At 35.9% G+C, this 23698-nt stretch overlaps 1 pseudogene; it reads right to left on the bottom strand.

The window, feature by feature from the left end:
- Nucleotides 1-13497: 13497 nt before the first annotated feature.
- On the bottom strand, nucleotides 13498-17118 carry LOC149543366 (potassium channel KAT2-like; annotated as a pseudogene).
- Between the last annotated feature and the right edge of the window lie 6580 nt (nucleotides 17119-23698).

Below are 23698 nucleotides of genomic sequence, written 5' to 3'. Positions count from 1 at the left end.
CTTAAGTGAATCTTTTCTTCAATCCTGATCATCAATTTGAGTTGATCTCACCCATTGATGGGTTTTGAGAATTCTATTTAAGGGGCTCATAATTCCTCAATAAGAAGGTTGAATTGAATTGCTATTGAATTTGTGTTGGATTGTGCACTCATTTGCTTGTTGTCATAAAACTCTCATTTTCTTAGATTAATATCATCTATAATTAATATGCATTCATTTGGTTAATTTTATTTATATGTTCTTAGATTGATTGCATAATAATTTAGACTAATTGCATATTCATATAGATTAATCATTTAAAAACCTTTGTTCTAGATGGTTTGATTATCTATACCTCAAATGCGAGAGCATAAGCAGGTAAATCCACCTAAATAGAAGGCAATAGGCCATCTTGTAGGACTCCTCTTGGATGAACAATCTCATGTTCATTCTAGGATGAATCTGCATACAATGACCATGTTGAAGTGTGTGTGTGAACTCTGAGGCCACATTGCATATATACATATCTGGCACCCACCGTGGGGCTGAGAAAATCAATTTCTCTCGCCTTATCTGCATTGTTTTCTATTATTTTAGCATTCTGTCTGTACTATTTTATACAGTCACTCGAATCTTCACATGAGACATTTCATTTTTGCATGAGGATGTGAAGGTTCTTGCATGAAGTTTTAAAATGTATCGCACAAAAATGTGCTCCATTGCACAACTCTTTGCATGGCACATCATTTTCTCACGAGACTCGTTGAAAGATTTTGCACGACCCTGCACAAGATTTCACGTGAAACTCTATAATAGAAAGTTCAATTTCATCATTTTTCAGCATTCTATTTGTTCAATTTTGGCAACGTGTTTTTCTCTAGATCTTTATTGTTCTATTTCTTTGGTTTTGTATAGCTTAACTATTGTCTGTAGGATGATTTGACAAAGATTCCTTATAAAACCCACTCAAAAAAAAATTGACCCTCATTTGTAGGACGATTGCTAAGTTATGTTTGATGAATATTACTTTTAAAACCCATAAAATAGTGTGTCTTCTTTCTTTCTTTCAAAAAATAGATTAATTAGGGCTTGTGAACTTCCTAGGGTGCAAGACAGAAGAATAGGGGATTATGCTCTTCACCACTTGGAGATCATGACCAAGGGCAAATTAGAAGCCTAGACACTTTTGAAAGATGGCATTCCAAAGAAGGCAAGCAACTTAGTGGTTCTCTAGTGTGAGTCTTTTTCTATGAAGGGATGATGGTTTCCTTTTAGAGAATTAGAATCTTGAGAAAAGACAAGTCTAGATTGATTAAGCTAAGTTGGTAATAAACTTGTTTTGCATGTTTGGGCAAGGAAATAAGGTAGATGATTATGTTGTTTCCCCCTTGAGGGAAATCAAAAACTCAGACCCTTAATTCCAGACCACCAGTCCGAGTCAATCCTTTAGAGGGCTTGCCAGAGTGATCCAACCTTTGGGAATGACCCAAGTGAGCACACTCCTTTCGCTAGAGATTGTAACTCACTATAATCAAGATGCTTTGTAGAGTGAAAGACTCCAAAGCTAGATTAATTTCTTTCCCTTGATTCTTGATATCACATATCAAGGGGAAGCTTTATCTATTGCACTGGCTAGTGCTGGCCCTAGTCTTGCTAAGCAAGTGTGTGCACTCTTGGATGCTGGTGTGGGCTGCTAGTCTCAACTCCACTTGCAGAGCCATCAAGAATTAATACAAATGAAAGCCAAGTAAAAACCTTGTAGTTAGAAGCCACCCGGTTCACCTCCAAAAGGGGGCATAATCTTTGTACAAGGAGGGGGAAGAATCTCTCCTGTAGAACTCACCATAGGCATGCTACTAGACATTTGAAGGTGGTATATGTGCTTGTCCCCCACCACAAGGGTTCTCATTTACTATATACTATTGAGTCCTTTGAATATACCAAAAACATGGGCACCCTCTAGGGGGTGACATGGTTGTGTGAGGTGCACGCATGCACATACGATGTGGGACAAAGGCTTTTCCTTTTCTACCATTGTTTGTTTCTAGGGATAAAGTGTGTTTGTTATCGAGTCTTCAACATGTCCAAACCTAATAAAACAATCTAAAGAGTCAAGACTCCCCCATCCCTCTAACTTTTTTTTCCCTTAGTTAGATTGTATTTGACTACTAATTGCTTTCCAATGTCTTGTTTAAAAACACTTTTTCTTTGTTGAAACTTAAACACTGTCCAAAATTTTTTTAGAGTCAACCTTGATGTCTATCCAACAAATCAATCCAACTAGTTTGTCCAATCTATCCAAAGAGTCAAGAAATCTCTTCGAAATCCAACACTGTTGTCAATCTAGTCCTAATTTTTGTGCACAGTCTTGCATTTCTCACGAGAGAATTCATATTTTTGTGTGAGCTAGTTCAGGTCTTCACACAAGAACTTGTGTATGCCCATGCAAGATCTTGCCAACTATCTTTGCTGATTTTTTCACTTCTTTGCGTGAGCCAAAGAAAGTCTTTGCATGAATTTAACTTGTTGTTTTGAGTCTTGACATGACCAAGTAAAATTTCTCGTGCATCTCACAGAGAATCTTCACATGAGATCTTGTTCTAAAACTATCAAATTAGTTTATTTGACCAATCTGTGATCTGTGTTTAGTAAGATTCCTGTATTGAGTTGTCTCTTCTTTGTTTGTACACAGTCTCGAATAGTGTCATTTAGCTTAACTAAAGATTTGTAACCCACATTTTAACTAGTCCTCTCCTTTAGTTCTCTGGATTCTCATTCTTTAGTGCTCGTCATACTTCATGTTACATTAGTCATAACCTTTGTCTATTCTAGGCTTCAAATTAGACTACTCATGCCCTAGAATACAACATTCTTGTCTTTTCTTATTGAGACTAAACTTTGGTGTGGTCCTTGTCTATGACTATCGCAACAAGGAGCGGAAAAGTATTTTATCCTCTTAGACTTAGGTGAGGTCATGCTAGGGGTCATAATCATGGTAGAGGTTTCTTACCTTTTTTTATATAGTTTGCATCCAATTCATCGAGTGAGACATCTTCATGATCTCCCTCACCCATCAGGTCACCTTGAGTCTAGCGAACATTTTTCGTAAACCTACAACAAACTAGGAATCCTTTGTATCAAGAGGATCTTGAGATTGGTAGAGGTTCTATATCTCCAAACACAACGTCTAACGTCCTTTTTAGAGGACCTTTTCAAACATAGCATACTGAAATTGAACATGCTCCTACAATGACTAATTATGAACCTAAACATGGTAGTCATAGTAGACATCAAGAACCACCTAGGAATGACAAAGAGGAAGAGAAAGACCATGACAAAAATGAGGAATAGGAAGAGGGAAAATACTCCCTGAACACATAACAAAATGTTGAAGAGACAAAAGCTTTCAAAAGGTCATGAGAATCCTACTCAATGAAGAGAAAGAAAAGTATTTTCTCAAACTTGCCCAAGGGGGAGCTAAGCTACCCTCTCATTTCAATGTGGAAACCATCATCATGCCTGAAGAAGAAACTAAGACTTCTAAACTCCAAAAAAAACTTAAAATTATGCAAGACCAACTGGCTTAGATGATGCATGAGAAAGAGAAACCCACAAAAATGTACACATTAGATGTTCTTTGTCCATTTCCATTTGACAAGAGCATAAACATGCCTCCTTTCCCACAAGACATAAAGCTACCTAAGTATGACAAGTGCTTTGGCACCACTTATCCCCAAGATCACTCGCAAGAATTTTGTGCCTTATCTATGGAGTTTATATATGATTAGACATACCTCATCCATTTATTCCCTAGGAGCCTAGGTGGTCAGGCTTTGGAGTGGTTTTCACACTTACCTCATGGTATCAAGATGTTTGATGAAATTGACAACTTATTTATCCAATAGTATTCTGATAACATTCAACACCTTGCCAACATTTAAGATCTATGGAACCTTAAGTAGAAAGTTGAAGAACCTTTTCTCACATTCCTCCAATGGTGGAGACAACTTTACACTAACTATTCATGCAAAATTTTGGAAATGAAAAAGCTTGACATCTTCAATGATAATCTCCTACCTAATTTTGGATATAGAGTCCAACTTCAAGGTCTACATACCTTTGAAGACATGATCACACAAGCTATCTGCATTGAGGAATTTATGGTCAAGAAAGGTGAACTCGTTCTTTAGAAGGACACAAAACAAGGTTCCACCTCCAACAGGGATAAAACAAAATATATCAACAAGAACCAAGAAAAAGGCCAAAAATGCTGAGAAGCCTCCTCCTGACAATAAGACATCTGAGAACAAACTAAGAAACTCATGGGCCACACACCCTAAGTGAGAGTATACACCCTTGGGTGAACCTTTGGATGTGGTTTACAAAACATTGATACAACATAAGATTATTTCACCAATGGATAACCCTCATCCCTATGATCCACAACCATGCCCACCATGGTGGAATGAAACCTCATTCTGTAATTATCACTAAAATAAGGGACACAAAACTAGCAACTGCATAAACTTGCATCATAAATTCTAGGACATGATTGATGCTGGTGAACTTGTGGTAGATGGACATAACAAAAACTTGAATCATAAGGCATTCAAAGAGCCTTTCCCAGCTTATGGAAAAGGAGAGACTTCAAAACCAAAACCCAACAACAAGGACAACTATGCATATTCCAATGACAACAACATGATTAACATGGTTGAACCTATGGATTCTTAAAACTGCAACATCATTACCATTAAGGGCAAGCAAGATAATGAAAAACCCAAGACATTATTTGTCTTGAGGGGCCCTACTTCCAACATAATGGATAACACAACTTTGCAACACTATGCTAATGTTGTTACTCACTCTCACACCAAGTTGGTGCTCAAAGGCCTTGTACCTTCTACTCTTGATCTTGAACAACATAAAGATAAAGCCCTTGCTGGTCTATCTGGAAAAGGTGCAAAACTCAAAAAAAACTCAATGACAACTAGTTATAGTGTTCTTGATCAACTAAAATGAACTAATGCTAAGATATCTATCTTTGAGCTACTTAAAATCTCCCTTGCTCATGGCCAAATTCTGGACAAAGCCCTCACTGAGGTGAATGTTCCTCAAGATCTTGATCTTGAGTAATTTCAATCCATGGTAGGTCACCTAACTTCACCTTGTCTTATGACCTTCTCTAAGGAGGATGATAACTCACTAAGTCACCCACATAATCAACCTCTACACATCAAGGTTATGATACTTCAGACACATATTTGTTGGGTACTCATCAATAATAGTGTTGGACTAAACATTATCTCTACTAGCTTGCTTAGAAAATTGAATTATTCTGAGGACTCTATTGACCCTCGATGCAAGATCACCATTAAAGAATATGATGAAGTGGAATGAAAGTCTCTGAGTCTTGTGGTCTTACCCATTCACGTCAATCCTATAGAAAGGGATGTCACCTGTCAAGTGCTTGACATTCCCTTGGCTTACAAAATTCTGTTAGGATAGCCATGGATACATGAGATGCATGCCATGCCATCCACATATCACCAATGCATCAAATTCCTATTTCATGGCTCCAAAGTTACTATTCCTGCCACTACTAGCTATACATGCAATATGCTCAAGGTTGTTGAAACTTTCATTCCTACTAACTATGAATCCACTAATTATCATGACCATAAGTTAAAACAAATTGAGCAGTCATTCAAACTGAAAGAAACTAGCATGGGAGAGTATCATATTGAACCAGTGCTATCATTAACATCTCTTATAGAGTCTCCTCATCATTATGGGAGACCCTCAGAGGCAACGAAGTCATTCGTGCTAATACCTCAGACTAAGTATAATGGCACTTTTGTCAAAGCTATAGTTCCCTTAGAGGATGAATGTGAAATAAGAGCCATTGTTGAATGGCTTTATAGAGAAGAGTCTCTAGTAGACTTAATAGAGTAAACTCAAGAAATCACTCCTGAGAAATACGGACCTGGTCTTAGGCTTATGAAGCATTTTGGTTACAAGGGAATTGGTCCTATTGGGTGCAATAACAATGGTCTAATTGATTCTATCAAAGCAACAGCTTGAAGCAATAGTGATACAATTGGCCTAGGATTTAAGAAGGTTCCTTTTCATTTGGGACCTAATAAATTCATACTAGAACCTAAGAGTTCATCTAGAAATGAGTCACAAGCTGAGTCAGATACTCAAGAGGAACAATCTGATGATGAGGATGCTTATCCTTATCCTATTCCTCACAATCTTGCTAAATTCTTTGATGACCCAGATGACTTTGTGCCACATGTTAGCACTATGGATGATACTAGTGATTCTTCTAAGGACAATATTGAGCAACCCAAAGATCTTTCAAAATAGGGAGAGTCTAGTCAATCATTATGTATTGAGTATCTATGTAAGAACCTAGATGATGAAGACCAAGTATGTCCGTATCACTGTTGGGGAGTTCTATAGTCTCTTACCATGTAGCATTGATTCTAAGGAATATGAGTTTGAATCTCTTTTAGAAGTGACTATTGATAACACTAGTACATTTGAGACCATTTTTCGACCATTATTGGTTGAAAATTCAACCGAAATTTCGACCAAACTTTGACCAACTTTGACCAAACCATTGGTCAAAATTTTTTCGATCAAAATTTTGACCAACCTTCTGGTTGGTTGAAATTTTGACCAATACGTTGGTCGAAAAACCTCCATAGCCATGGTGCAAGTTCTACTAGGAATTGGTCAAAATTTTGACCAATGAAGGTAGAAAATTTCAACCAATAAAGGTAGAAATTTTGACCAATGAAGGAAAAAAATTTGACCAATAAAGGTAGAAATTTTGACCAATGAAGGTCAAAAATTTCAACCAATAAAGGTAGAAATTTTGACAATTGAAGGTCAAAAAATTTGACCAATGAAGGTAGAAATTTTGACCAATGAAGGTAAAAAATTTTGACCAATGAAGGTAGAAATTTTGACCAATGAAGGTAGAAATTTCTACCAACAGGTAGGTGTAAAATTTTTTTTAGACATTCTATAAAACAGTCACATGCCTTGCATATGATATGACATTTTGCATGCATCCTGCACTCTCTCATTCAGCTGATGATGGATTACAGAGAGTGATCTAAAACCATGATGCTAAAAAACACACACAATCAAATCCAAAATGAACTTGCATTACAAATGGATTGTGGAAATCTGATATTATTAATTTTGCATGCATGTCTACTAGGAAAAATATATGTTTAAGTTGTGATCGTCCTGGTAGACATGCATGCAATTTTACCAATATCAGATTTCCACAATCCATTTGTAGTGCAAGTTCATTTTGGATTTGATTGTGTGTTTTTTAGCATCATGGTTTCAAATCACTCTACATAATCCATCAATAGCTGGATGAGAGAGAGTGTAGGATGCATGCAAAATGTCATATCATATGCAAGGCATGTGAATTGTTTTATAGAATGCCTAAAAAACACTAACAGTAACTAATATGAAAAATATATAATTAGTTATATGATTGAGAAAAATCATGTACCAGTGAGTTGGTCAAAATTTTGACCAGATAAATTTTGACCAATGGGTTGGTCAAATTTGGTCAAAAATTGGGTAAAAAATTTGATCAATGAAGGTCAAAAAATGAACCCAAATGCACTAGTGCAAGTATGCTCGCCAAGTTGACTCTTTGAGTTTGGTCATCAAGTCACCCCACCAAAGTGCCTCATCAAGGTCAGTCTTTAGGTCAGCTCATCGAGCTTGTTCACCAAGTTAGCTCACCATGTCATGTCTCTAAGTGGCCTCGCTAAGTCGGCTTGCCAACTTGCCCCACCAAGTTGCCACTTTAAGCCCACTCACCATGTTAGATCACCAGGCCGACTCCCCAAGTCAGCTCACCAAGCTAACAATTGAATTAAGCTCACCAAGTTGACTCTCTAAGTTTTCTCACCAAGTATGCTCCCTAGGCCAACTCTCCAGGTCAGCTCACCAAGTCACCCCCACCCAGTCACCTCAACGAGCTGACTCATTAAGTTATTTCACAAAGTCGACTCACCTAGTGGTTTTACCACCTTGCCCCAGTAAGTGGGCTCACTCAGTGTGCTTACGAATTTTCCCCATAGAGTTGCTTCTCTAAGCTCGCTCACCATGTAAACTCACTTGGTCGGCACACCAAGTTGACACTTTAAGTTTTCTCATCAAGTCACCCAACCAAAGTGCCTCATCGAGGTCAGTCTTTAAGTACACTTAGTAGGTCAGCTCACCAAGTTACTTCGCAAAGTCACCTCACCAAGTGGCCTCGATAAGTCAGCTCACCAACTTGCACCACCAAGTTGCCACTTTAAGTCAACTCACCATATCAGCTTGCCAGGCTGACTCCCATAGTCAACTCGCCAAGCTGACAATTCAAGTACACTCACCAAGTCAACTCTTTAAGTTCACTCACCAAGTCTGCCCCTTAGGTCAACTCTCCAGGTTAGCCCACCAAGTCACCCCCACTAAGTCACCTTAATGAGTTGACTCTTTAAGTTAGCTCACCAAGTCTACTATTCAAGTACGCACGCCAGGTCGGCTCGCCAAGCCCACCAAGTCATGTCACCAAGTTGATTGTTTGATTACACTCACAAAGTTCACTCTTTAAGGTCAGCTCGCTAACCTAGCCCACCAATTCATGTCACCAAGTCACCTCACCAAGTCGGCTCACCCACATGTCCCACCAAGTCCCCAAGTCTGCTCGCCAAGCTGACAATTCAAGTGCACTCACCAGGTCAACTCTTTAAGTTTTCTCACCAAGCCCATCCCCTAGGTCAACTCTCCAGGTCAGCTCACCATGTCACTTCCACCTAGTCACCTCAATGAGTTGACTCTTTCAGTTAGCTCACCAAGTCTACTATTCAAGTACGCACGCCAGGTCGGCTCGCCAAGCCAGCCCACCAAGTCATGTCACCAAGTCGATTGTTCGAGTACGCTCACAAAGTTGACTCTTTAAGTTTGCTCATCAAGTCACCCCACCAAAGCACCAAGTCAACTCACCAAGTCGCCGCATCAAGTTGACTCACCTCTCACCTTACCAAGTGGACTCGCTAAGTTGGCTCACCAACTTGCTCCACCAAGTCGACTATTCAAGTATGCTCGCCAAATTGACTCTTTGAGTTCGGTCATCAAGTCACCCCACCAAAGTGCCTCATCAAGGTCAGTCTTTAGGTCCGTTCATCGAGCTTGCTCACCAAGTCAGCTCGCCATGTCGCATCTCTAAGTGGCCTCACTAAGTCGGCTTGCCAACTTGCCCCACCAAGTTGCCACTTTAAGCCCACTCACCATGTTAGATCACCAGGCCGGCTCCGCAAGTCAGCTCGCCAAGCTGACAATTGAAGTACGCTCACCAAGTCTATTTTTGATTTGTTGTCTACAACTTAAAACAGGAATACATCTACTAAACAAAATACAAATCACTCAACAAATTTGAATGTGGTAGAAGAGTGATCAACAACACAGTGAATCGAGTCTATAGGTTTGTGGTATTGATGGCACTCGCTAGTTTAATAAGAGATTCAAAAGGAGGCCTGGTTGAGGATGCATTTCAATAGCAAGCAAGAGCGAAGACATGGTGCATGCATCACTCTAATGAAAAGACTGGCAATGAATAACATGCAAACAAATGCTTATTTTATAAACTTCAATGAAATCTATTTTCTCCTTATTAGATCAAAAGACTACAAGTCATCACTCAAGGCATTCGCATCATGATCTTAGCCAAATTACAGGAAGTCATTGTAATCAAATTACTTTCTTTCAATATAATGGGAGGAATCTCCTTTCATAGCAATTCACCAAAAACAAAAAACTCAAAACATGTAGAAAACAAAAAGTAGAGAATGCCATTTAAAGAACTTTTTCAGTGTGCTAAAGAAAGCTGGTAGGCAATACGGTACAGAACTAGATTAAACATATACCCACCATTTTAATCTCAAACAAGACATCCACTAAATTGTTATCCTATTTTAAAACAAAATCAAGATTCATGAAACAATTTTTCTGTTTATAGTGTTACTGCTGCCACAAACATAGGAAAGATACATAAGAATATGCCCACTATTTAGAAACATCAAATAGTAAGACACAAGATCTTGAAGGGAAAAGAAGAGGAGGTTCATAGAATTAAAATTACAATTAACGAAAAAAAATCATTTTGGCATATAGAATTAAAATTACATAAACTTCCTTAACTAAATTTTGATCAATATTTTGACCTTCCAAATTCCAAAAGTACTTCTGAATGCAAGCATCTCCATTAGCCTGATTCAAATAAGCATGGAACATATCAAAAGCTACAGTCCCAAAATATAGTCCAATATCCAAATAAGAGATATTTGGGTGTGGAACAGTGGTTGCATTTTCCTTATGCTCATAGATGTCATTGAAAAATAACCAATGCACTAATTGAAGTAAACTGAAAGGGGATACAAATGGACTTAACACAAAAAGCACATAAAATGAAGGTAAAGGAGATATTTCGTAAGAATTTCCTTTCATTCTTTTAGAAATTTTGATTTTAAATATTGCAAATGACTACATAATGAGAGGTTTGGAAGATGCTATAATGGCTTTGCAATATGACTCCCACTAATTTAAGGTGTGACCTCGATTGAATTTACATTGGGAAGACACAAACTCCATCAGGGTCATCAATAAATTGAGTATGCCATTATCAAATACATGAAGCTTATCCTTGCATAGTTCCAGAAATATCTTCCAATTTGGCTGATCAGTTTTTGTCTTCCATTGATCACAATGCAAGTCCTTATGCTCTGTATCACAATTCTCTAAGCCTTTGGTATTCTTTGAAACCGAACAGCACATCTGTTTATGCATAAACACGTTTATTACAGGATGACCTAGAACTGTGTGAATGATTTCTTCAATAGACATCATATCCAAACTAGCATCAAGTCTATCCATACAATAATCACTCCAGAATCCCTCTATAGCATGAATCAGAAGATGCCTTAAGAGAGAAAAGAAAGTTTCTAGTTGCTCTTTTGAGTCTGCCTCTTCGCTTGTTGATGATTCTATTTGTAAAATCCAATGCAAAATCAACTGTAGCATGTTAATGTAATCAAAAGAAACTTGACATAATTTTGCCTCCAGAATGGCTTTCATGTACACACAGCTCGAAAGCTTTGATTGATAACAATTTGCACTTAACATAAACAAAATAGAGAATAGTATGGATTGGATAAAAGAAACAAAAGCTACAGTAGCCGAATCATTATAACATCCAACACCCATGGAAACAGACAGTGACTGTTTCTTTGTACTTTTATGTCTCATTTGATAAAATTTGAACCCATCATCCAAAGAAGAGTTAGCCTATCACTAGGGCCTCATAGCCATTTCCCATCTGAAAGTCATACCCCGGACTGAGGATCCAACCTTCTAGCAGATGCACTCTATCCCATTTCTCTAAAATGTTATGCTCCTTTATATTCTGCAACCCATCTCTCATTTCCTCAAAAGTAGCCAGACGCTATCCAGATGGAGTACTGAAATAGCTCCTTTCTGCCTTCCTGAAAGGAATACATACAATCTCCTCCATAGGCCTAACACTTCTTAGGTCATTTTTCTGGCCAAGATCTCAAACTAGAAAGTCACGGTGTACATGCACTCAAAGATCCCTGGGTTAAATCTGCAACGTTGGGAAATTTTTGCAAACTTAAGGAACTCCTCAAAGTAAGAGAAATAGGATTCAGAATAGTAAAACTTTCAAAAAAAATTATAAATTTCATTAGATATCTCAATTCTATAGAGCATTATCTATATTTTAATTTCTCAAATGTCATGCAGTTAGAGTAGCTTAAATTAAACTTCCAGATATTATATATACAAATTCATTTTACATTAAATCTAGATTCTACATTATACTAACGATTGCATCAATAAAGTGAAATGATTAAGCCGACTAGAAGGAGAATATTGGTTGACTTTGGACATAGTTGGCTGTAATTTTTGGTGCCTCTCAATTTCTTCACCAAAATCTTGGTCATTGTCCCCACAGCCACATTAGAGGTCACATAAGTAGTCCATCAAAATCTTGGTCATTATCTCCATAGCGGCTTTAGAGGTCATATAAGCATTGCATTTAATTTCTATTTTTGACAACATATTAATATTATTAAAATGGAGTTAGTTTAGGACTACCTCCAAACCTAAGGTTTGTTTCAATCAGGAGAGCCACTAAACTAACCAATTTTATGGATAAAGATTCATGAATTCAGAGTCTACCTGCCAAGAGAAAAAACAATAAGCTCTGATCCTATAATCTCTCAAAACAAAAAAATTCTATTAAGTTATATGGTTGTTACAACAAGCACTCATTAAACACATTCAGCCAAATGAATTTTCTGAGAATAGATTTCTGTTCTCCAATGAGGATCAAGACTGTTTGAATTTTCTAAGAATAGATTTCTATTCTCCAAAGAGGATCAAAATTCTTTAATGCTGAATTCTACGGTAAATAGTTTGTGCCCCCTATTAACCAATTTATGCAATTTTTAAATACCAATCACAATTTCCATGTTTTCCTTTTTGGGAGCAATATTTATTGTCACTTTCTTATACAAGATAAAATCATTAATGTCCACTATAATAGTCACCACTGTCCATGTTGACATCATCAAGTGCCAACTCATGGGCTTCTAAAACTATAAAAGGGAGAGAATCAAATGGATTGAATCATCAATTGCAATTTGCAGTATATTCTTGAAAGAAAAGATGTCAAAGGCAATGGGAGTTCTAATTTGTGTTGTAGTGGTGATGAGTATGTATAATGTGTAGGCAATAAGTATGCATTTTGTAGAGGTGGAAGGTACATTATGTTGCAATATGTATGAGGCGCATAGTAGGGTCAGCTCTTGTGTTTTGAATGGAAGAATGACAGAAAACCAAATGGCCAAATGGCTCTTGTGTTTAAGCATTGTAAACGAACACATCTAAGAAATCGAAATATAATGCCAAATTGCTAGAATCTACCTGCTATTTGAAATAGTTCCTCTAGTGATGAAGGAAAAACAATCAATTTTCCATGTAATATATCTAATTTCTGAGTGCTTGGATGAGATAAGTGTATTGTTACTCTTTTGGGTGGACTTGCAACTGATTGAGGATAAAAAGAGTTGGAGATTGAGTTAATTTTCAGATCCCCTATTGCAGAATTCATGCTCATCTCCCATTCAAACATGCCAAACAATGAATGGTGAAAATCATCCAGTTTTTCAATATGCTTATTCTAGAATGAATTAGTTACAATGCAAATGATTACTATGGCTACTGATCAGGGGGACTATTATACTTTATGGAATTTAGTTTAGGTTTGTACTCTAAGGCTACTCTGTTCATTAATAAGAATTTTATAGGAAGAAAGCTTTTACGAGGGGATTCAACCTGTTAATATGATTTTTTCCAAACTATCAGTTCATAAGATCAAACATTGGCCCATTGATAATAAGAGTAATACATAATTTAACTAACTAGAGAAGCGAAGCCATTATAATCTGCATCTTTAGATTTGGATTCTCTTTTCAAAAGTTCTTCCATGAATTGAGCATTCCCTTTTGAAGCTGTATAGTTAAGGCCTATTGGCAATGGAGACTTTGCATCACTTTCTATATAAGAAACCTGTATTTCGAATGGAAAATGCTCTAAATTTGTTCCTTTAAGCTGCTTCAGATGCTGTTGAAAATTAGAGAATGTAAAAATTATCTTCACCAACTTGTAAGAAAGGGTTTGTTATTGCTTCCCTCAATATGCCTAAAGAATGCAGCTTCATGGTTTAAAAAAATGTTTTCATTGAATAAACTAAATAGTGTCAGAGCATGAATCATACCAAATAGTGTCAAAGTAGGAATCATGATAGATATGGAAAAGGAATGCAAGATTGCGAGAATGTAACTTACAGCTACTCTAGAAACAACTATATATAGCTCAGATGGGATGTCATTCTGGAGAATTACATCTTCTCTAGGAGGAATGTACTCTGCCACCATCTCCATCACCTGTAAAGAGGAATGCACATAGAGATAAATGCTTACAACTTTACATAACCTCAATATGACTAGTACGCAAATACCCACAAGCGAAAAAGATAGAAGAAATTGAGAATAGTAATGATATAAAATTCATTTCAAATCTCAAAAACAAAATAGGGGAAGAGATCTAGTAGCCACCATGGGGTCATTTATCATGAGGAGGGTTTTGTGATAGATACTTCCTAATTGTCACTTTTAAAAAGTTCCAAAAATTGATAACATATATATTAATAGCTGATAATACATGTACTAATAGTCGATCACACACATACTAATAGTTGATCATTTTTTATCTTTCTTGGTTGCTGATTGGTCCAGTTGTGCCAAAAGTACTATTTTTTTGGTGAGGGGCTATTGGAATATGGATGAGTGTTTTAAAATGACACTTTTCAATGACTTCGTACTCCATTGCTTCTAAGAGATCCCAAACATAAAACCTTAGCTTTAAACTCTTGAGTCACCTACAAAGCTACATTGGAAAAATCAGCACAATTCAACTTATAGCTTAGGAGATCTAAGTGCTCAAAATTAACCTAGATGGCTATTAGATCTCTTCCCTTATAGAGAACAATTCAAATTAAATTGGTATAAGAGGTAATCTTTAATCCATTTATGAGGCAAAGCAAATGATTGTTATTTGTAAACCTTACAATCTTGTAATCTTACATATTCTTTCATTCTCTTAGCATTCTGATTAATAGATCATAGAATGTAATCTAAAATGTTGATATAAAAAATTACACAAACTAAATTCTAAAACAATTAAATGATATAAACATAGATTGTGAAAATCTCTAAACCCACACTAACAAATTTTTAGCAAAACGTGATTAATTTACCATTTGAGTAATGAAATCATCTGAAACTCCATGAAAGAGATAGACTTTCTACGTTGTTGAGTAAAACAAATGTTGAGCTATGGCAGACTGAATTGCCCTAGGAAGGCCTACTACAGTTTGCTGTTACAAAGCTTCTGTTTTGAACTTGAGCCTCATATGTCCAAGAATTTGTTCTTTCAGTGTATGTGGCAATCTGTTTCTATCATAGAAATCTGAGGCAGCATTCACTGCATCTCTCTATACCCCATCTAACATAGCACTCCATCAGCAATTACATAGAAAAGCAATATACTAGGTTATTAATATGCATCCTAATTAATACTATTACTGCATATATTTACAAAGTTAAATGTTCTTCGAGTGCCATGGACACCAAGATTGGTCATATTACCTATCAAGTAGGCTTGTAACCCAAGATTGAAGAGCATGTATGCTATAGTGAAAACCATTTCTCCAGTGTTCTTAGCATGGAGAACTCCATACCCAACAGTGCTTCAGGTTGTTATAGACCAATACATGGAGGAGACATATGCAGTCCAGAGGCTTTCCTTCTTGAAGTTTGGGTATGTATTACCAATCCAGGAGCTTTTGGGGTCAGGATACCGCCGTGCTAGTAGGTAGTAGAAACATCCACCACAATGGACAGCAAAAAGAGTCACCTGGACCATCACAATCCCTTATAATCATCCTTGTTTAAGATGCAACGGAATCAAGAAATCAAATATCAATCACAGAGATGTATTGACTCCTTACACAAATAAGCTTTATGCATCTTGTCCAGAAGTAATTCAAGCGCACATCTTTCTCTAAGCTACATCATAGAAAATAATTTTCCTAAGTTTTTTGCAGTGATCTTCAAGTGAACTTTTAGTTATTCAAAACCTTTCCAATTAATAGCTAATGCCTTAATGGACTTGAATTATGTTTCTAATTTAGGAGATTACTGCAGCAAGTTTTTTATCTTAACAAGAAAAGATGGAACTAATTGCAAGATTCTTTTGAAAACAATTAGGCAGATTGATTACATTCGGGCATGTAGTTACTTAATCCATGGTTATTAAAATAAATATCTGACACATCCTTTTTCTGATGACGGTTCACTGGAGAGATCTAATTGTAATAATCATACACTTCTGAATTCAATTGTGTAAGATCTATTATATTCTATGATCTATTATAGAAATAATATGAACAAATCATTACAAACTATTTTAAAAAGCTCTCATATTTTTAACGTACAATTGACTTAAAAACTTGATCTCAGAAAAACAGTGTAGTTAAATCTCCAATTAAGTGCAATTCTATAGAAAGGGAAAGAGTGTACAACTGTATATTCTATATTATAACTATGGGTATGAAGATAATGAAATACCTGGCAAATAGTGCACTGACCCTCCTTGAATGCCATAAACTTCACGATGAGGATTGAGTAGATAGGAAAGAGAGCCCACGTTTTCCAGAAGAAGCTCGACCAGGGTGCAGGGTGCAGATTTTCTTTCAAGACCAGCCCACATTTTCTTGTAGCCATACCAGGGGGCAGATTCACTTTGAAGACCAACCCTACCCTCTGCAAAACCCATGCAAAAATTTAGAGAAAACCTAAAATGAAATCGGGTGCAAGAAAGACCTAAAATGACAAATGGTTTTTTCCTTTGTGGATGTATAAACCCTGTGTTGGTTGAAATTTCGACCAACATGGGTCTTATATGTAAAAAAAAAAAAAAAAATTTCCTTTACATTTCGACCACCCTAAATTTATTTAGTTGATGGTCGCAAAATTTAGTCAAAAAATGAGGTTAAATGTAGCAATGAAAATATGTAGGGGCAGCCTCAAAGCGAGGCTACCCTCAACACTCTCAAACCAAACCTTTCTTAGATAGTCATTTTAAAAGATTGCTGAACTTGTTTTTTGGATCTAAATTTGAAAGACATCAAACTTGGGCTTAGCAAGCTTGTTTTTGAGTGACCCGCTCCTGGTACCCCAAACAATGAAGCTTCTGAGGCACCAGATCTCTAACCAAGTACTGCATTCATCTCAGTTTTGATGTCCTGTGCCATTGTATATCCTCCAATACATCAGTATCCTTACAAAAGGGCCTAATTATATAATTATATATAAAAGTTAATAGAATTGAACAAGAAAAGCATTTACACACCTGTGGGGCTACGGGCAGCTGTTGATTATGCACTTGGACTTGCTGGAGAGCAGCATACATTTTACCTCTAGTGCTATGTAAAACTTGTCTATACATGCAACATGCAAAATAACAAGGAACTAAGGCCATATATACATGGTGAGAAATACAATTTGGAAAGAAAACTCTAATCCAAATGTATAATCATCAAGCAAAAGTTTCAGCTCAAATGAAAAACCATTATACTAGAACCAAATACTAAAATTCAATTCACACTTTCTAGTTGTAAATACATGAATTAGTGTAAGTTTGACATAGGAATTTGTGTTGAGAATTTATATACCCTGAAGGTTTCCCAGGCGTGTTTTCTTCCTTTAGGATTGTTGTTTGGTTTGCATACAATCACTGACCAACATTATCTCCAAATCTCTGTGAAATCAATGTACCAGCAACCATACAACTATCTTTTAATGATGATTTACAAAACGAAGTCACACATTTTATGTGTTTAAATTAGTACCATTGTTCATACTATGAACTAGTTTGATAAGTATTCAAATGGGTGCATAAACTAATCAAACACCTTAAGGGATCCATCATCCATGGAATCTCTCAGATGAGGTAGCTTTAGTCATTCCTCGTACATTTTGTTGCAATGGCATTTTCTATCCCTGGGTTCTGCGGGAGGAGAGGATCATTACCGACCAACCCATTAGTAGAGCCATTTAATAAACCTTTTATGCATTGTTGTTGTTGTTGTGCTTCCCTCTGCTACATTTGCATCAATTTCTGCCCCTCTACAATGTGGCTATGAATAAATGTTGCCTCTTCACCAAAACTTTAACTGACAAATTTTAGGGAATCCATTCACAAATTAAAACTTAAACCCTTAACCATCCTCCAGCTCCTTCACGCGCTCGGTCAAACATTTTTTAATTTTAAAGTTAAAGCCCATGTTGGTCAAAATTTTGACCAACATGTTGGTGTTGGTGGAAATTTTGACCAACACGGGTTAGATTTTTAAAAAAAGAAAAATTTCCTTCTACAATCCGACCAACCTAAACCTTTTTAATTGATGGTCAAAATTTTTGGTAGAAAAATGAGATCAAATGTAGTAGTGCAGTTAAACACTTTTGGCAACTCTGAGCCATCTTAAAATCATACACAGTGGGAATTATTTGAAACTGAAGTAAAAGGTTGGTCACTATCTTGTTATCTCCAGGAGGATTTCATTTAACTTGATTAAGTAGTGTATCTAGATCTAACAAAACCATGTAGTCCAGAGGAATCTAATTTTTCAACAGAGATTGTATTTTAAACACTATGGACTTAATAGCGGGAAGAGTTACAATTTTCAATATAAGAACTTACATGATGTCTTCTCATGGAATGCAATGATTACAAGATATGTATGAAATGGATTAGTTGAAGGGATCTATAAACATTCAGTAAAATGAAACTGTAATGTGTAGACATAGATTCTACAACTTATGCTAACATTCCTTGTTCTTGTACTAAAATAAGAACTTGGGAATAACGCACGAGTATACATCAAAGTTTCAAACCAAGTTTCCTTTTGTGCCAAAATAAGATCTTTTAGCAAGTTTCTTGTTGTTGCACTATGGATGATAGGCACAAAACATAAAGCTAGGGCCAAGTTAATCAATTTACTTAGTTAAAATGATGGAATGGTGGCTATGGTTAATCACTATCCTAATGGATAATAGTTAGAAAACCTGTGAAACACAAAAAAATTTGTACAGACAAAAGAAGATTCAGTGGTATCCAACACACCATTCAGTAACAGCTTACAGCTACTTAGCAATCCCAACTACTCTTTGAAATAGATAGGCCTCAACAGGGAGCCACTCTTATTGAGAAATCAAAGGGTTTAATTTGATTGTTTGAAGGGTAGAAGTATCTTTCATTCAATTAGTAGAGAACCTAGGGGATTGGGTATGAAAAGCTCTCTCAATTTTGGAGATTGGGACACAATTTAGGATAAGGTAAAAGTTTAGTACAAGATATAGGAAATGACTATTTCATATTTAAAAAATATATTAAAAAAACTCAAAATTTCCATTTTAAAATATATTTAAATGAAAAAATCTTGAACAACCTAAAATAATATGAATTATTTTAATGTAATGCTAAATAGTATATGAGATGCATAGTAATAATCCACTAGATATAAAGTTCTTCTGATAGTTATAGCATGTATTAGGATTTGTGTTGCATTAACTAAAGTTACATAGCAAGTAGTCAAAAGCATGAGCTAAGAAATGCCAAAAAAGAAAAAGAAAAATGTTTGTACCTACTCCATGAATTTATCGAGTAACAAGCTCCAATATTTTAGAATCATCCAATGGGTATCCAAGAAGCTTCTCTTGAACATTAGAATCATTAGACTGAATTGCACCCTACAAAAAAAAACACCCAATCATTATTGACTACACAACCTAGTCTTCCTAATAATGATGAAATAGAAAATCAATGATAGTTTGCTATCCATGGGAAATAAAAAATGTGAACCATGACTAGATAGAGTTCATGAAATTAAAAGAACAATGGGTTACTCGAAGGTAAGAGTGCAACATGACTTAATGAAGTTCACAATAATAAACATAAAGATCATAGTATCTAATAAAAGACTGACAATGAAAGCTTATATAGCAGATGTAGAAGGCACAAAGGTTAAAAGTTACATAGAACAAAATATGTAAGAGACATAGAACTTCCAAAATGGAGGACTTTAGATGATGAAAAAGTACAGGAGCATTCACTTTGTTATTTATGCCATTCCCTTGCATTTTTATTTATTCTCGATTCGATGATGTTGTTTCAATCCCTTTTGTGCTATAGGTTGCTAAAGATCTGTCTAGGAAGGACATCAATGCACTAGAGCAGCACATAAAGAACTCACTTTGCCCTTCAATGTCATTTTTCTTCAATACCCTCTATGATCCATATAGGGAGGGTGCAGATTTTGTTCGTAGATACCCTTTCAGTCTGAGTTATGGAAGCAGAAATAAGCATAAATAAGCACATAAAGAACTTGATTTTCCCTTCAACGCCATTTTTCTTCAATATCTTGTACGATCCATATAGGAAGGGTGCAAATTTTGTTCGCGGATACCATTTTAGTCTGTGCCATGGAAGCAAAAATAAGCATACAAGTCTTTCCACCATAACAATGAATTAGGGCACGAAATAGAAAACTTTTTCTGTGAAAATTGAGTGATGTGATGAACCATGTAGAGAATATTTCCAACTAGCTTATCACACCCATCTTCCACACCTGCCTACACATATCACAAGTTTCAAAGCATAAATCACCATCATCATTGTTGTCTTAACAAAGAATGTAAACCGCAAATATTCAGTAGTTAAATCTAAGTACTAAAAATTAAAATACTAAGCAGAAGATATTTTCCACAGCAACTCAAATTGTGATATTGCTATAAGGATTCATCTGTGTAATTTTTGAGTCAAACTCATTTACCCATGTTTCATTAGTAGTGATTCACACAAACCCATCTCTTATAAAAAAGAATGGAATTAAATTACTTTTTAAAATTAAATTAGGGTTAATAGCTTGAAATTAATGCAATCACAATCTAAATGTCCAATTTATCCATTGAATTCAAAAAGATTCATTGTTTTTACTAAGGCCCAAGTGTCATGAGACCGTAATGATACCACCAATGATATATGATTAGGATGCAAGAAGCGATATTCTTTTCTAGTTGCCAATAATTAATTGAGAAAACAAAAGCGTTAAGGCAAGTAATTAAAATATTTTAAGATATCGATGGTCTTGAGGAATATTAACATGATTGCTTGCATTTAGAATGGTTAGCAATTATTTAGGAGAAGAGACATGTCTCTTCAAAAGAGACATTGATTACAATAGGGATTAGTGACCTTAAGTCCTCCACATAAATATATATACCTCACCATTCAAGAACAGGGAGGATGAAAGGGGGAAATAAGGAAGATATATAGACAGAAAAAAAAAATAGGCATTTTAAGTTTTAACAAAAAGTTTATAAAACCATATAAAGGAGCACAATCAGAACTCTTCAGCAGCAATATTTAATTGAATTCTGAACAAAGACAATCAAGACATACATGGTACGAACATATACACCCCCCTCTTGTTTCAAGCTATCATTTACAACATATATTATTCTTATATCAACTCTTGTGGTATTATCACTGCCTAGATATTATTTGATAATCAATTAGTTTGTAACTATTATGTATAATTGGGTAGAGATGCATATTCCTATAATGTGTTTGTAAACCCTCATAATTATAGAACAAAGATGGTCTAAGGAAGAAAGATTATAAGGATTGAAGAAAGGGTGCGCGTCATACTTTTTGACAAGACTTTACCTTCACCACACTTTTTGTTGTCAGGGTAGATATTTGTGTCTCCAGCTCCAGCTCCTGCTCAATGTCCATTGGCATCAGCATGTCGACTGCTATCTCCTCCATTACCCACTTGCTTAATGCATAGCTCTCCTTCAAATCTTTCTAACTTTGGTATGGTTGATACTTGCTCTGTAACCACTACTTTATAAGTTGGTTTAATAGAAGTATGCTCTTTAGCCAAAGTTTTCATTCGAACTCCCATTTCTTTCTTTGATTCCTCCCACAATTCCATCATTACCTGATGATTTGGCCATACAAAGCACAAACTATTCAAGATTCAGCAAGGACGAACCCTAGATGGCACATACCCTTTCAGTCTGCGCCATGGAAGCAAAAATAAGCACATAAAGAACTTTCTTTGCCCTTCAAGGCCATTTTTCTTCAATATCCTGTATGATCCATACAGGGAGGGTGTAGATTTTGTTCGTGGATACCATTTCAATCTATGCCATGGAAGCAGAAATAAGCGTACAGGTCTTTCTGCTGTAATAATGAATCAAGGCATGAAATAGAAAACTTTTCATTTTAACATAATGAAGTCTGTGTTGGTCAAATTTCCATATAGGGAGGGTGTAGATTTGGTTCGTGGATACCATTTCAATCTACGCCATGGAAGCAGAAATAAGCGTACAGGTCTTTCCACTGTAATAATGAATCAGGGCATGAAATAGAAAACTTTTCATTTTAACATAATGAAGTCCGTGTTGGTCAAATTTTCGACCAACACGGGCATCAATTTTTTAAAAATGACATTTTTCTTTGCCTATTCCAACCAATTTGACCCATTTGAATAGATGGTCAAAAATTTTGGTCTAAAAATGGGGTCAAATGTACTAGTGTAAATACATTGACCAAGTGCATGTCTATGAAAACCAAATGTAAGTGGGTGAAACATCTAGGGTTAGGTTAGATTGGTCTGATCCAACTAGTGTCCTAGAGTCATTAATTGCTGACATTAGTACTTAGAGGTGTTCAAACACATCTATGGATGAAGTCGCCATGGGTCTCAAATTTTTGGTCCGAACACTTAATGACTCTACCATGAATGCAATTGAACTAGCCACTACTCTTTCACTCACACATCCCGAGCTTATAGACTAGAACCATAATGCATCTAGTGAAGCTCCATGTTCTAGAATGAATATGCTCTTGCCTACTACCTAAATGTTGGCAAACCTATAATGTCTTCCACCAATGAATAGAGCATCAACATTAATGAAGCTAACATAAAATATCTCAGTCATACAATTAAAAAGAAAAAATGAAAAAGGTTTGATGGTGAAAACCATATTGTGGCAGTGTTGGAACCCAAAAAATTAAAAATAAAAGATGTATCCAAGGGTGAAAGCCTCTCTAAGGTGCTCGCGAATGAGATATTTGATGCTCTTCCAAGTTACTTTTAGGAGAGATCTTTTGTATTGATAGAGCCAACATAGCCAATTAACCTAGGTATAGAAGAACATCCTCATATGATACATCTAGCACAATCATTGTCACCTGAAGAAAAGGAAGAGTTTGTTTCCTTTTTTAGAGAAAAGAAGATAAATTTTTCTTGGACATACTCTAACATACCAAGACTAGATCTTGATCTTATCATGCATCACTTGTCCATAGCACCAAGCATCAAACCAATTAAATAGAAACTTTAGAAAATACATCCACACATTGCATTGCTTGTCAAAGCAGAACTGGAGAAGCTTCTAAAAGCTAGTTTCATTTGCACAATTGATTATGTTGAATGGATAACCAATATTATTCCAGTCTCCAAGCATGATAAATCTATTAGGATTTGTACTAAATTCTATTATCTCAACTTGGCATGCCTTAAGGATAATTTTCCACTTCCCAATATTGATATCATAATGGACATGATGGTCGGTTATGAGATGTACTCACTTATGGATGGATTTTCTAGTTACAATCAGATAAAAATTGCACTAGAACACCAGGAGAAAACTATTTTTACATGTGCATGGGGAACCTTTTTCTAGAATGTAATGCTATTTTGCTTGAAAAATGCTGGTGCAACCTATCAACGAGTAGTAACTACAAATTTTCATGATATGATGCATAAGACAATGGAGGACTATGTGTATGATACCTTGGTCAAAAGTACTAAGTGAAATACTCATTTGCAAGATTTAGGACCCATCCCAGATCACATGGAAAATTTTAGCTTGTGACTTAATCCTAAGAAATGTACATTTGGTGTGACATAAGGAAA

This window comes from Cupressus sempervirens, chromosome 8, assembly GCF_028749045.1.
Source record: "Cupressus sempervirens isolate cs-2001-9-10 chromosome 8, ASM2874904v1, whole genome shotgun sequence".
Lineage (NCBI taxonomy): Eukaryota > Viridiplantae > Streptophyta > Pinopsida > Cupressales > Cupressaceae > Cupressus > Cupressus sempervirens.
The sequence above is the reverse complement of the archived record's forward strand: the minus strand, read 5'-3'. Positions and strand labels throughout refer to the sequence as shown.